The sequence below is a fragment of the Falco cherrug genome, chromosome 3, assembly GCF_023634085.1.
Source record: "Falco cherrug isolate bFalChe1 chromosome 3, bFalChe1.pri, whole genome shotgun sequence".
Taxonomy (NCBI): Eukaryota; Metazoa; Chordata; class Aves; order Falconiformes; family Falconidae; genus Falco; species Falco cherrug.
Genome location: NC_073699.1, coordinates 76,289,048 through 76,304,205, shown reverse-complemented (window position 1 = coordinate 76,304,205; position 15,158 = coordinate 76,289,048). Strand labels below are relative to the sequence as shown.

General features: G+C 38.8%; 1 long non-coding RNA gene across 1 annotated transcript in view; it reads left to right on the top strand.

Moving 5' to 3' along the window:
- Nucleotides 1–15,158, top strand: part of LOC114017141 (uncharacterized) — an 81,779-nt gene that overhangs the window by 37,991 nt on the left and 28,630 nt on the right. Inside the window, exon 2 of the long non-coding RNA XR_008731232.1 lies at nt 9,394–9,508. This is a non-coding gene — a long non-coding RNA (uncharacterized LOC114017141). The remainder of the gene's footprint in view (nt 1–9,393; nt 9,509–15,158) is intronic.

Sequence of the window (15,158 nt, the reverse complement as noted above, 5' to 3'; positions counted from 1 at the left end):
AATCTGCAAACTGGTTGTATGTAAGGAGCACGGTAGAGTATTGGTGACCTTTTCCATAGGCTGGATTAAAAGAAGTACAGAATGGCCAGATAATAGGAGAACACTGTAACCCTGACCAACTATATATCATGGGTGTGACAGGGTGCTGTTTTCTTCAGTTAAGGTCAGCTAGGTTTGCTGTCCTAAAAGCATCTGTTACAGCTCATGACGGATTTGCAGCTTTTGACAGGAGATATTAATTTGTTCTGTATTGATGTAGATGGGCCCTTCTAGATTTTCAGCACTGCTTTAGGCTCCAAAATCTCTTTGTCGGAAATGCTGTAGGAGCCATGATAAGATGCTTTTCCTTACATAACTTCCATTTTTCATACTTTACCATCTTAAAAACAGCAGGAGAAAAAAAATCACCCTCAAACAAAACAAATTGCTGTACAGCAAGATATATCCTAACCAATCAGTTTAAAAAATGAAGGATATGACTTTTCTTACAAACCAAGGGGCAGCATCGCTCCTACCTTAATTTTTATCACTCTTTTTGCACATGTTTCTGTTGCTGTGGCAGTAAATCTTTGCCCTTGTGATCTGTCGTGCTACAGGTTATCTCCTCTAGCTTCTGGGATTTTGACGCTTGTTGTTTTTATTCATGATTCAGAGGACAGTGGGCTTGCAGCAGTGAACAGAGCTCTTTCATAACTGGCCATCTGTGACGAGTCACTGAGGAGGGCAATACACACAATCCACCATCTTCATGGGTGGATGAATAGGAGTAATGGTGAATAGGGATTGCACAATCAATTTTTTTTCAGTCCTGTATGGTAGGGTTTTTGTTATTGAAGAGTCCTTAGAGAAAGACATTTCCCTGGCTGACATACCCTGTCCTTCATTTCCAGGCAGCTTCACAACCGTTTCCAAGCTGGAGCGTTCCCACAGAGCATAGTCCCTTTGCTCTACTGTTCCTTTGAAAGCAGCAACCCTAGATCTGGAGTGCCTAAACAAGCATACACTTGTTTACAAGGAGCATTTCGAAATGTGATGATTCCCCCACTGCCCAGCTGTAGCAGCAATGAGGTTTATGATCCTCATTTCCTGACTCCAGCAGCTAAATAACATAAATTGTCTTTGCCCTTTTTACTTTAAGAGCTTTTAGGCTTCCTTTTTAGACTGACTGCTGAATCCTTCTCTTTTTAAAAAAAAGCATAACTCTTGTTGAAGTAATTTTTTTTTGAGGAAAAAAAAAAAACCCAACACATTCTGAAGACCTCCCAATATGTCTTCTTGCAAGGAGGTTTTTTTCCTCCTGACTGTCTGATCCTCAGGTTCCTGCGGATCAGTTGCACATTTGCTTTATGAATTCTGATAGGAAAAAAAAATAAATTATGTAATCTTAGCTGCACACGTGGATAATACTTGTCAGCATTTTCTAATCAGTATGGTTAGTCAATGTATACCAGTTGCAGAACCAGAATGCCCAAACTGGTAGAAGATCGGTGCATACCTACCCAGGACATTGCTTACAACGTTTGCAACAGGCATCCTGTGATTGTTCTGAAGTTGCAAGAACCAGTTATTTTGTATACAAAACATAGTCATGGTATGGTGCTCACTCATGTGAAAAAGGTGTTTTGATGACTCTGGTTCTACTCAAAGACAGAGTACACAATAAACATAGCTCTGGAGGCAGATCTGGGGTTCCCTGCAGGATATTATCCTTAGGTTGGATCATTATAGTAGTTCTGCTCCTACAGTGAAAATCTCAGTCCTGTCTGAAATTTTTGTAACTACTAATCACACCGGGATGATGCAGTAAGAACTGCTCTTGGTTAAACACTGCTTTCCTGCTGCTGAAGCCTATAATACACGTTTTTCTCCCCAGGAGCATAATTGGACTGTAGGCTTTTGTAGCAAATGGCAAAGTGATCCAAACTTCCTCTCAATGAATTTCTACTGAGATTTTCATTTCACACAACACAAAGAATATAGAACGTAAGTAATAAAGCTACATGGCGCTACCTTGCCCATGGAGAACAGCTGACTGTTGCCATCCAGACAGAGTTTTGCTTTAACTGCCAACCTTTGAACCTTGGAGATGCTAAGTCTTAGAATAACAGAGCCCCTCCAATATCTGTGAGATCTTTGCGGTACGGTACTGAATACTGAAGTAGACTGCGGCAGTAGTGCTGTTTTATATACATTTTAAAACTACATATGTTGCTAAATAAAAACTCCATAGGTTTATGAACATAGCCCCGTAAGAATGTGACAATACTTCTGATGTCTCTGAACACAGCACAGTATTTTTTTCTTTGATGTTTCTTTTCAGTTGACAGATATATCAACTCAAAAGTATCCATACAGTTCCCAGTTGGATATGAATTTGAGAGGACTAATGCACATTTCTTAGTCTAAAAGTCTGAAGTTACTCTGAAGCTATTTGCTCTGAAGTTGCCAGACTTTACATGAAATACATAAATAGCTTTGTGGGAAACTTGAATCCACTCTCCAAGTTGAGCCATATGCCAATTTCAAGATCTCCTGCACAAGAGCATTAGACATATGGACCGTTCGCTAATATTTCAGTGGAGCACATGTTTGATAGGAGGCTGTAGCTCATGCCTCCTGGGGGCTGAGTCAATGAAGTGACTTCTGTTCACCTTCATAGACTTTTGTTGAGGGACCATCTGTCTGGATTGTTCCCCATGTTGGTGGTAGACATCTGATTATTTGAGAACAGGATCAGATCTTACATAATCTTGTAGTTTATCTAAGGGGCCATTAAAATATGCAGAGTAGGAGTGATTGTTTGGATAACAGTCTGAGTAAAACAAAGAACCAAAAATATTGCATTAAATTCCCGGTAGTGAAGGAGAAATTATGTTAGTAAGCTGATTTTTCAGAGGAAAGCATTTCCTAAACAGATAAATCCTTCAGAAAAATGTAGGACTTGCTCATAAAAAAAAATACTGGAAAACTCAAGGAATCTAAGAAAGGGGGGTAACAGAAAAGAAAACCCATTTCCTTCCCTTCCCCCATTTATTTTGACCAAAGAGATGCAATGAATCATATGCCTCTTGACAATTTCAGGAATGATCTTACTGTCCAAATGGCTTACAGACAGCTTCACTAGTAAAGAAAATGATCAATAGGATGAAATATTAAAAAGGGAATTTTTTCACTACTTACTCCAGGCAGCACTGTCAACTCGGTATTGAATTTATGATCTACAGGAAATTAAACATTGACAGCATCACCAGCAAAGATAAGCATATATTGCTTAAGGTTAATGACTTGCTAGATTTTCTAAATCAAGCTATGTATACATTAGTACCTCAGATTTTTATCAAGTGACTCTTGGCAAGTAACCATGGATAATGATAGCAAATGAAAATTCCTTTTATAAACGACAGAGTCATGCTGTTACATTTTAAGCTCCAGATTTCCAAATGTCTGCCTACTGTCCTGGCAGAGCTCATTTACATGTGTGCAGTATTTTGTTTGAATAACATAACTGTTATGTCACCCACTTCTGCACACACTTACAGAGCCCTAGAAAAGGAATTAGAACTGCTGAAGCAGTTGCAGTCCAGCAGATTTGGAACCCTGTGTCCATGGTACACTTCAAATTCATATTTAAGCATCTAAATTAATGGCTCTATTTACAAAGATGCTGGGCTCCCTCAAGTTCCCTTATTTGCTTGAGATATACTGATCTTAAAATGAGGCACCAGCTTATGTTTTCTGCAACTGTAATCAGATGTTCGTCTTAACTTTCCAACTTCCCCCAAGCTGCAGGCTCCTTTGAGCTTGAGGCATAAACAGACTGATTGAGCCTGGGACTTTCTAGTTTGCTTCTGTTTTATATTGTGTAGTAGGGGCAGGCTGGTGGCAGGCCGGTATCCTTTTCCTTTCAGCAATATTAAAGACCAGTTGCCTTTCTGGAGTTGCCTTGTTGACAGTCTGGAGGGAGCCTCCTCGATCACCAGGGCATGATGTCCTTTGTGAAAGCTACCCTACAAGACTGGTGATGACCAGTGGGAACTGGCTGATAAGGAGAGCGCTGTTGTGATACATACACAGACAGAAGCGCATTGCTACTGTTGACATTTAGGTTATCTCTTCAGTCACGGGGAAAAAAAGAGGGAGAGAAGCTCCATGCAAAATGTTCTGAATCTTCTGGAGGAGCCTATGTATTTCCACTGGCCACAGGGGGGAACCTCATTTATCAATCTAAACTACGTATCTGAAGTTTATGCAGCAATTCTCCACTGTGGCCAAGTCAGAGTTACTGTAGACATTTTTAACTGACTGTTGTATGTGTGCTACTTATGTAATCTATTCATTTTTCCCTGAAATTGAAGGAAGGAGCTTCAAACCAGGTTTATATTTTTTAATGAGGAAACAGAGTCAAAGAAAAAACAGTTTTGTCAAAACTGCAGGAAGAAGCTGCAGAGCAAAGAACATCTCCTTTGGGATGCATAATGATAGTATGTACATCTCCTTTCTTTTTCTCCTTTGAGGGCCTCTGTTGAGGCTCTGGTCAGACACAGCCTCCCCTTGCTTGTGTGAGCTGAAAAGATTAAAGCCTAGATCGGTTTGTTATGCTTGGTTGGTACTGGTTATTTTATTTTTTTTAAACTGTATTACTCTGGGGGGTGACACAACAGAAGGAGGAATAAAGTCCAGGTCAAGTACATAACTTTACAGAGCACTGACACTGGATTTTAAGGAGAGGGAAAAAAACCCAAACCATAAACACCGTGTATGAGTAAATTTTCCTTAGAAACTGTACAAGAAAATAAGAAATTTTTGTAATATACTTTTTGCCTTCTTGCTGCTTCATATCTGAGGCATTTTGTGGATTTATCACTGTTTTACAAACAAAATTACAAGCATCCGAATAAGGTGGCAGACCAAATATAGTCAAGACAGACTGGAAAATGAGAACAAATAGACCCTCCCTTCATATGTTTCTTCCCCTCCCACCACTGCCAAATTCCTATCAGTCAAAGCCACTGCCAACAAAATAACTCAGAGGTAGGATTAAATAGAAGAAACATTCTTCATTCCTGCCTTGAAGGGTGCTGAAGGCTTGTTATGAAAGACGAATGCCATGACTGTAATACAGGCACAAGGGTCCTTGTAACAGCTCTTCCTGCCCAAGAATTAACTGGCTCCAAACCGTTTTGGTTTATCAGCCAGGTGAAAAGCCAAACAAAATTATTTTGCCAAAAAGAAGAGTAGGCGCCTAACCCCCTCATGTTACCTATCTCTTAGAGAGCCTTTAAAGAAAAATATCCTGTAAACTCAAAGCTGGCATAATTCCAAGAGTGCAATTTTTCAGCATCACTGCTAAGTGCACTTTGGCACAAACAGGAAAGAGAAGAATAATACTATATGAAAATTCATTAAATTTTGAAAGTCTGTCACTGTCACATGGGTCTTTAAGTGGAGAGCAGATGATGAATGAAAATGTATTAAACAATTGTCATGTGGCAGATTCAAAGCAGGTGAAAAACCAGTACTTTATCACAGTTGCAGGTTTTGGTGGCAGCTTGGGCTGTGGCAGTCTTCACGGAAGACTTACTTGAGCATTTATGGAAATATGACCATCAGGGTAACAATAATGCTAACAAGAAAAGTATTGATAGGAATGAAGCTCTCGTATTTCAGTCTTTGTTTTCCCTTTGGGTTTTGGAAAGTTTAATTATATGCCTATTGAGGGGAATTTGCTGGGTAAAAAAGTTAGTTGCCTTCCACATTAAATCTAGAATCCATTTAGCAAGTCAAAGACTGATATACCACTCTGATGCCTAAAAGCAAGCGGACTTAATGTGTAGTTTCACAGAAAAATCCCAAGAATGTAGAGGAGGAAAGAAGTTATTCTTTCAGTTGTGGAAGAGATGCTGTCATTTCTGCTCTGGCCCTGTGGGATCAGGGCTCCCTTTGCTTCTGAGTAGTAGCTGTGGTAGCCACACCATCTGCACACTGCAGTCTTTAAGGGAGGTTTTGCCTTTCAGAACACATATGTTGTTGGAGAGAGAACTAATTTTTGTGTTTCTGGTTGCTGCATGTGACAGGCTAATCACTTGAAAGTTATTCATATTAAGTCTTGGATGACCAGGTTATGAAACGCACTAGTGACAGGGCAAGTTGCTATAGTGTATTTCAAAGCATTTTTTTTAAAAAGAGCATTTCAGAAAATATTCAGACAAAGAAGGTTTTCCGGATGTTCAGGATCAGATTTTCAGATAATTTGTTGATTACTGATTTTGCACGGTTTAGATCTGTGGTAGATCAACCTTCAAAAATTTATTTGTAAAGGAACTTCAAGTTGCAACCAGCCAGACTGTAAGGACGTGTGAAGTGCCTAAAGAAACTGGTAGGCCCATAATGGGAATCCAAAAGTACAATAGTCACAGAATGTAATCCAAGTAAAGTATTTAAGTGCTGCTAAAAATTCTAGTAAGCACTCGCACGCTTCTTTTTGTAGAAATAAATACCTCTTAAAATCATGTTAGAAACTACTAAGGAATGTTCTAAACATCTATCCTACCGCATGGGGCGGGGTGGTGGTACTCTAAATTTGCAGAGATTAACAATGACAAAAAAAGATCACAATATAGGAGGAAAATGGGATCACCTTACGGGGTGAAGTAATATCAGTGGAATGGAATTTAATAGTAAGAATTGCAAGGTTATGCATTTAGGGCATGATAAGAAGATCTGAATTTGTCTGGAAGAGGTATTAGGTTAAATGGCAGGAGAAACAAGTTATTTTCTATGGAGAGATTTAAAGAGCCTGGCTTCTTAGTCTGGAAAAACAAAGGCTGAGAGCAGACATTATTATTCTCTGTTATAGCATCAAGAAGGTAAACATTTGAGATGAATGAACTAGGGGACTGCATTGGCACAAAGAAAAAGTAGGTATGAACCATAAATAAATTTAAAGATTATTAGCTATCAGAGGAATGGGTTATTGCAGAAGCCTTCCAATATGAGCAGAAAAAATCCCAGATAGTTTTAACATGAAGGTTGTGGTGTTTGTATAAGGCTTGATCTGTTGTTACTGGGTGGATCTGATATCCCAAGATGGGAAAGATAAGTGGTCTTCAAAGTTTTTAATTCTTGAGGCCTTTTTAATACTTTTTGTACTATACCATAGGCTCTAAAGTATCTTAATAAAATCAGTTCTTAGCAAAATTCTCCTTAAACACTAACCCATCTTAATTTTCAAAAAATGGATAGCCTTTTTCTGTTTGTGGAGGTGTATTATTATTGCTGTTGTTATTACTATTATTATTATTATTACTGTTATTATCTTGAAGGCAACGTGCACAATCATAATGTGTGACAAATTTCAGGGAGTGTATTTTTTTAAGAAACTTCTGAGTGTGTAAAATTAAATTTTGGTATTGCAATTTTAAAGAGGAGTGAGTATTTCTGAATTTGGTGAATGTCTGTGTACACACTCATCACTAGAATCTGTATTTATAGAATTGATTTAGGACTACTGATCTGAAAGTTTATACTTGCATGTTGCATGATCACCATCTGTGAAGTTCCCAGGAAAATTATGAATGTAATTTGGGCTTCCTTAGTGTGTTCTACTGGCATGTCCCACCTGTGGTCTGTCTGTAAGTATGTTAGTCACTGTCAGTCCAGTCATTGCTCAGTTGTTTCTACTGAAGAAACAACCTGATGTTGGGCATGCCTGAAGTACCACTGGCAGGAGCCCTGTTATGTTAGGTGCAACACAAAGAAGTTACTCAGTTCATCAGCTAAAAGTTGTTATGAAATCCATCAGATCATTTTATCTGGTTATTGCTGTGTCATGGTTTGGATTTTGCTTGGTCATTTGCCTTGTAGTTGGTTGTTGGATACAGTTTCTAAAATATTTCCCTCTGCCACCCAATAAAATTTTGTGGATTTTCTCTTTTTTCACCTGTGGATTTTCTCTTCTCTTCCATCTTCCTGGATGCCTTGTTATTATATCTCTTTTATTTAGATGCTGGAAGTAAATAAATACTTGCTCAGGAGCTATCTTAACCCAATGGTATTCCATGCTGTATACCCCAGTTTTTGACTACCTTCTGAGAAGTAAAAAGACTTTGTTGATATGAGCCAGCTTTCAAGTACTGTTGGTAGATCAAAAAGACTTTATATGACCCAAGAAGATTATTTCAAATTCACTTAAAGCTACCTCAGAAGGGGAATGAAATATGTTATAGTTGTGTTATGTTTTAGATACTGTGGTGCACAGGTGAACAAGGATTTCACAAGGAGGACTCAAATTTTGAAACTTTTCTGTTAAAAACTCTAGTAATAAGGGTTAATCTCATTCTTTTGGGAGTTTTAACCCCTGCAGGTGTGAACAAACTGGGACAGAGAGAAGGTGATTATTTTACAAAACATTGTTATGATGATAAAGCCACAATCCAAAATCACCTACATGAGTAATGAGGAAAATACAGAGAAATAATAATAATTGCAGTACTAAAAAGCATGCTATTGGTAGTTTGCAAAAAGATGCATCTAAAGAAAAGATAAGTCAGTGCTCTATGTATGATTATGAATACTTGCCGTTCTTGTTTTTCTTGGACCCTCATTGTGCAAGTCCCAGATGGAAAAAAAATAAAAAAGTGTGAAGGTTGCTTTGCATCAGTAACATTTAAGTTAGCATCTATTAAGAGAATGTAGCACATTCAGACTTCAAAGCAACTGTTCCAAAATTTCTGCAAATTCAGATAGTCATCACTACACTAGCATCTCAGGGTATGGTTTAAAATTTATTTAATATTGTGGTGGTTGGTTATTTTTTCGGGGAGGTGTGTGTGTGTTTGGTTTTTTTTCAAAACCATGGAGCAAAGAGACCTATCTGCACTTCAGCTAGTCCCTCACTCACATGCCTCCATAATAGTGAGAAGCATATTTGCTTTCCGGAATAAGCTGAAAAAAGCTTTGTCGTAAACTGTATGTTTCATTATGTGTTTAAGAAAGCTAATTGTTTCATACTCCCAAGTTGTAAGATAGAAAGATAAAATGAAAAGCAAGTGAAAAAGTTACCAAAGATAGCCTAAGCCTCAGATGTATGCTCTACTGGTTTGATGCTGATTTAGGAAGTATTTTATTATGTTTTGTTATGTTTATTTTGTTGTCTTTAGAAGAGATCTGCAGAATTCCTGAGAGGCAGCAGCCTGACGTTGAATTAGGTACATTCAGTAAGATAACGTCCTAACGTATCATGAACAATAATAGCTAATATTACTCTTTGTGACATATAGTGGAACAGATTCTCTTACTTGCTGAATCATTAGATTATCTTGTAAAAGAAACACTGAGAATAATGACATAAATTAAATTCCGTATCCTGAAGTAAAAAGGCATCTTTTCTAACAGTGTAAGGGCTGAATACTGAACACTTTCTTTGCTGTATGCACTGAAGAGCCTAAGATAAGGGTCAAGAGAAGCTACCTTTGAGGTCTCGTTCATGGCCATCGACTAGAAAGCTATGGTAAGAGAGATTTTCTTTTGAGTTCTGTTTCCAGCCACAAAATTTCAAAGGCAAAACATCACCTCAGCTCAACCAGAAATTGCTTTGTTTTCTGTTCTTTTTTCAAACCGCAGTTGACATAATGGGAAGAAGAAAATAATTTCATTTTAATTCAAAACATTTTGTTTAATCAAACTGAACCAAATTGTGTGTTTGAATATATTCATCCCATGCCAAACAGCTTATTTTGTCTGTTATATTCTGATTATTTTTTTCCTTATTCTTTCTGTGTTAACATTTTCCTTTCTGCAGCTTCTGTAAAGGTACTGCATTGTTTTTTCTCCTGTTGACAACATTGGTGTTTAAGTCCTGTAAACTGACATAGTCTTGCCGCGTTTCATGATTTTTAGTCTGATGCCCGTTGTAACCTCAGCTTTCTTTAGAAAAACACATTTCTAGCCATCCCTGTTACAGAAAAAAAACTGGAAAACTGATTCCACACATATTTTTTAAAATTACTACAAAAACACTTATTAGATATTTTTAATGTTACTTTAGGAAGTAGAAAATGTCTTTTACAAGTCAAAACATTATCTCCTTTTCTTTGTCTTTTTGCTATTTTGGAAGTGTTATGTGGTGTCACGGTGAATAATGTGTGAAACACAGTAATATTACTGCTGTATCTAAAAAGATAAAGGTCCATGACATTCCTGTCTTATTTTGTGATTTACTGGTGCTGTGTAGTTGTAGCAATAGTCTAGAGTGGCATATAGTCCAGGAAATATACCAGAGTTCTTTTCAGAAGCTGCATTCATAGTAATAAACTGGTGGGGTGTTTTAGTTACTGTTTTCCATAATGACTATGTTGAACAGAGCAGAGTTTCTAATGAAAGTGTGAAAGGCTATGTCTCACTCCCTTCCCCTCTCTTTGGCAGAAAAAGAAATTAGGACAGAGTATTTTACACTGCTTAAATGGCACTGCTCCGTGCTTCTGGGTTGTTGTGTAGAGTGGAAACTCAACTGGGTGGCCATCACAGTCCTTCAGAGAAATGTGTCTGTCTCCATTAGCTGTGGGTGACAGATGAAAGAGAACAGCCACCTTAAGCTTGGGTGTGTTGGATACTACCCTCATCCTCCCTCCCGCCCTCCCTCCCTTCCTTCTCCCTCATCTCTTGTGTGGTGCCTTGCACACATTGGAAGTTGGTGCTCATCCAGGTGATGAATTACAGACCTATTGAACAGCCTCTATTTTTTTACTATCGCCAGCTCATCTGTTCCTGTATTACCAGTTCATCTTCCTCAGAACTAATTAGAGTACTCAGGACTTTGGAGTCACTTCAAACCACAAATTTTATTTTCAAAACAGCAAATGATCCGGCACAGTGCTGTTTCTTTTTATTCAAACCACAGCCACTGTATCTATACTCAACAGCTACCACAGACCACCACTTGCAAACGATCTCCTGTCCGGGCGCGAGGACGGTGAGGCTGGCAGTGCCACTGCACAGCTGGAAGGCGATTGCACCGCTGCTTGGAAGCAACTTGCTTCCCGAGCATCTTCCCCTTCTTCCTCTGCACTCCACCTCATTGATTTCAAACTACCGGTACCTTTCCAGAAACACCCTGTTAGGGGATTTGCTGCTGAGATGGGAAATTCATTCTGTTAAATATCTTTGCCGTGTTGTACCAGTGGCTTTTAAGCAGACCTCTCCACTGATCTCGCCGGGGAGTCTGCTTTAAACCAATGGCATAATTTGGCTCTTTAGCAGTAAGGTTTGTTCACATAACAGCGATCTCTGTTACAGTCACAGGAATGCTTCCACACTGAAGGAATCAGCGTGCTTTCTATTTTAAACCTGACTTCAAATTGCCATCCTGCCCATCTCAAAATAAAAGTTTCAACAACTCCGTATTTCTTATTACGTGCCTAACACATTTGAGTGTAACTGGGACAAGACAGCATTGAAATGCAAAGGCTTGGGAAAAGGAGATATTTTCTTTCTCAGAGCAACTGCAGCATCCATGCTGAGAAACAGGTCTGTGCCCCACTATTAATCTCAGGAGATGGTACTGCAGCTCCATGTCATGAAGTCCTGCATACATTAAATAATTTGTGATTCAACTCAGTCTTTAGACAACTATAAATACATGTCTTAACAAAAATAGTGCATTCAGGAAATGGTCTTCATTCTTTGCTCTTTCACCGCCCAGGCACTGTCATCTGTCTGCACATACACCACATACCCCAGGGGCACAGAAAACAAAAGCTTTGCTATAGGTATTTGTTCACAGGCCAGGCAAGAGGAATTCAACATTTTACTAGACATGTATACTTTCAAAGGCAAAAATCATGAAGGGATCACCTAGTTTTACATAGATGATGGCATGAAGTACTTCCAGCAGGATTTATAAGATCCAGTGCGATTTCTGAGAGGAGGGTACAACATACGGCAGCACATTGGTGGAGCAGTGAGCAATCTGGTTGCAGTCTTATCTCAGCCCCAGCTCCTTTCCAGGCTATCTTTTATACACGTGCAGATCCTGCAGAGGAAGCTGTCATTAGTGTCTGTAATTCCTTCCTATGCTGGAGGTAGACCATTTAAAGAAGTACCGTATAGAAGTATAAACGTCAGAGCTGCAGCTGATGAAGAGTGATGACAGCTAGAGACATCCTTTTCCATGGTCAGACTTTGATTTTATGTTTAGATTATAGAAAAATCAGTAATGTTTTAAAACACATCATCTCATGTATTAAGCAGTGTGTATTAAAGTAACTATCAGACAAGACAGAAAGGTTCAATACTGACTATTCATGCCTTTAATATGTAGTTTTACTGGGAAGTCTTGCCCCACTCACACTTGGTTTTGCTTGTGTTTTTTGGTTTGGTTTTTTTTTTTTTAATTATGGCTTCTCATTGTAGTGGACTTGAAGGTCTGTTTAAATATTGCTTATTAAAATAAGTGGGCATTGAACTTTTTTGTTCAACCAACTTCCTACCACCATTTTTTCCCTTTTTTTTCAAATTATAAATTTCTTGGCTAGGTTAGCAAACGCTTCTAGAATAGTCAATTTGCTCAGTTGAGATGTGGTTTAAAAATGAGCAGCAGTATCCAAATTGTCTGTTGGATAAACTTTGTCATTCTGTTTTAGACAGTTTTGCAGATTCCAATATTCATTCAGAGGTATAATTTAAGATAACCACCCAAACAGTGATAATTATAATAAGCAAGTACTTCCTTAGGAGGTTCAGAGATAATTTTCCTCTTTTCTGTCAGTTAGCAAAATGCTATGCATGTGTTACAGAATAAAACAGTGTAACATCTATTAAGCTGTTAATGAAGATCTTCAACGGCCATCTAGATTACTCCTGGGCAACCTGCTCTGGGTGGACCTGCTTGAGCAGCGGGTTGGGCCAGATGACCTCCAGAAGTAGCTTCCAATCTCAGCCATGCTTGTGAGTCTGTGGTTCTGTAATGGTCTAATTTTGTTCGCTTTATTTGTTAGTGAGTATGTCACCACTTAATATTTAAAATGTGCTCACCTGCTAAAGTATGTATTGCATACTGTTGAAACAAGGGTGGTTTGTTGTTTTATTATTTAAATCTTAATACTACTACATTCTCTTATTTTAATTGGAGAGCATAGATGTCTTTAATTTATAAGCACCTGATGCTGAGCTCATCAATCACAGCAACATAGCTCAGGAGTAACTCACTTGTTTCCAGCGTTACAGTAACATAACCTGAAGGGTGATGGAAAATCTTGCCTGGTGTGCTTAGTTTTCCCTGTGTCATAATTAAAAAAAAATGTTTATTGCTGAGTAAATCATGCAAGTCCCTACCATGGGGTTTTTTCAGATTTTCTGGGCTGCCTTCAACAGCAAGGAAGACTGATGTCCCTTGTTTACTTCATTTGGGAGTCCTTCCTGTATAAAGCAAGCAGAATACATGTATAAAAAATACATGCTTTTAAAAATTATTTTAAATAGTTATTTACTCACAGGTGCAAAAAAATTGGTTTCTGTTGAGGAGGTTTACCTGTAAGGAAGAGCTTGATCTCTGTGAAGACCGGAGTACACATCTGTGCTATAGTTTTTAGTGTTGTGTAGAGATACCAGAGTGAATTTTAAATAGTTAGCTTGAATAGTCAATGCAGTCTCGTCACAAAAGCAGAGAGCTCACTTCAGGGTCATAACTCAGTTTTTAGCATGTGTGGTGTTCGTGCTGCTTAATACAAATTTTTCTGATACTCAAAAAGCTTATTTCAAGCAAAAGTGTAGCTGCACCAGATCTTGTTACAGAATTTGGTGTCACAACTGCTGACACCATTCTCCAAAGGGGGGGCAGCTGATAGCCATCCAAGGAGCCTCTCCAAATACAGCAGTTTGGGGAGGGAGAGTGTCCTTTCCTGCAGTTCTCTGTTCCCACAGAATGGCTGAATAGGCTACTCATAAATCTAGCCCAAGTGGTGATGTTTTTAGTGTGATAGATCAAACTTTTGCTTCTTTAACAGGCCATGGAACTGTATCTAGAAAGAAAAAAAAAAAAGAAAAAAACAACAAAGCAAAACATTTTAAGTGTGAAAATAAAAAGAACAGAAATATTTATGTTCTGGTCTTGTGAGTCAGAGTTGCATTTTGGCAGGAGGTCTCAGAATATGGTGGGTATGATGGCAGTATAGGAAGTGTGAGTTTCAGCTGAAGAAGATTTAACACTGTCTCTGTGTCTGAGAATCAGATGGAAGTGTTGGTTTTCACTTGCCTTTTTATCAGAAAAGCAAAGCAAGGACGCCTTTCTCAGGGTGTGCCAAACTGGGCACTCGTTAAGAGAGTAAAAAGGGAAAGATTTAGCAGTAAAATAGACTGGGCAGGACAGGACAGGAGAAAAGAGTGATGTGTGTATTTATAGAAGCCATAGATTTATCGTCCCTGGTACATCTCAGAGTCCAGCCGTATCAGTGGAGGTAGCCATGTGCTTCTGTACCCTGGCCAGAGGTACAGCTTCAGGTCAGGAAGACAACACTGTGCATAACCTGCTGCTCTTTCTGCATCAACCTTCCCAAAATAAGAGCTTTCCCAGTCTGCATAGCGTTTGGAGCTAGCAACTTTGTTATCTGATAGTCATAAATCAGTGCCAATATTCAACCGTGTAACAAGTCCCTGATGCTTCCAACTTTTAGGTGTCCTGTCACACTTGTTCTGTGATCTTCTCTAATCATTGCTTGAAGTTTTGGATTCTTTGTGCTTACTTAATGACTAGTGTGTGCATTTCACTATGTCAGTCATTATAAACCTCTAAGCCAAAAGCAGATTTCTGTCCAGTAAACTTGCCATCCCCTTGATACAAGAAGTTTCACATGGCTTCTTCAGTATGGGCAGATGTGAATCGAAGTCCTGGCTCCAAATGTTTTTGAGTTGTGGAATAACTGAGATTCAGATATTTCATTTGGGGCTTGTTTTTCTACTTTGACTTTGTGGTTCTCTTATGTGAGCCACACGGGCTTTTTCAGACATCTGTGGGGCTTAACAGCACAAGCAGGCTCCTAGTCCTAGGGGAAGAGAAGAACCATGGGGCTGTGTGCCACTATTTCAGTGTCATAAGGTGCTTCCCTGCCCAGGACTAAGAGTTCTTTTTGTCCCTTCCCTTCTCAAGCCTTTAGGGGAAGTGACCC